Genomic DNA, 956 nt, shown 5'->3' with positions numbered 1-956 from the left:
GTAACACCTGTTACTTTCCAGTCCAATTTGCTTGGGATAGTTTTTCTTCTCATCCCTTTCACTTTAGGATGGGACCTGTCTTTAAAGCTAAAATGAGTTACTTGTAGACATCAGGTAAATGTAAATGTATTTTCCTTTCTTCTTTCTTTCTTTCTTTCTTTCTTTCTTTCTTTCTTTCTTTCTTTCTTTCTTTCTTTCTTTCTTCCTTCCTTCCTTCCTTCCTCCCTCCCTTCCTTCCTTTCTTCCTTTTTTTTTGACAGTCAAATCGTCTTTATTGAGGGAATGGGTCTTTAGGGGGATGGGCCTGGGGCCCTCACTGCACAGCTTGTTCATTGGCACTGCCTCCAGAATCCTATGGCCTCATCACCTCTGGAAGCTCTGGAGGGCTGGAGAAGGGCTCAGTGTGCAGGGCTTCAAATGCATCATCTGCACCAAAGGCCAGGCCCACTATGGCTGAGGCCTTTGTCCCTGCTGTCTGGCTAGTGAAACCACACTCCCCTCAGAGTTTTTCCATCATCAAAGAGCTGGTCATCTTTGTACAGCCGCTGCTCTTCTGGAGGCCGTTTGAGGATGTCTTGGACAATATGCTTTAACTGGAACAGGGTACTCGACTCCTTGGCCTCCGTAAAGATGGTGGTCTTGTGGCACTGGATCATGAGAAACACCTTCTCTGATAGTTGTGAGTCCCATTTTGCAGAGCCAGCTCTGGTGGTTCCCCTGAAGGCTTTACAGGAGCCAGGGGGAAAATGAGCCATTCTTTCTTCAAAGAAAACTCCTGTAATCTCAAGTGAAATGTGGTGACAGTGCACTGGTCTCACTGGTGCCTCTGCTCCTCTCTGTCCCTCTGATGATGCTGAGACAATGAAGTTCTGGTCAAATTCTAGTCTCTCACGCAAATGCAACAGTTAGGAATATATGAGCCTCAGTTGTTACCTCTGGTGCTGGCCTTTTCAATT

General features: G+C 46.2%; 1 pseudogene; it reads right to left on the bottom strand.

The window, feature by feature from the left end:
• Positions 1 to 352: 352 nt before the first annotated feature.
• LOC114706477 lies at positions 353 to 755 on the bottom strand (annotated as a pseudogene).
• Positions 756 to 956: the final 201 nt, after the last annotated feature.

The sequence above is a fragment of the Peromyscus leucopus genome, chromosome X, assembly GCF_004664715.2.
Source record: "Peromyscus leucopus breed LL Stock chromosome X, UCI_PerLeu_2.1, whole genome shotgun sequence".
NCBI classification, from domain to species: Eukaryota; Metazoa; Chordata; class Mammalia; order Rodentia; family Cricetidae; genus Peromyscus; species Peromyscus leucopus.
Note: the sequence above shows the minus strand (reverse complement) of the source record. Positions and strands in the feature narration are given on the sequence as shown.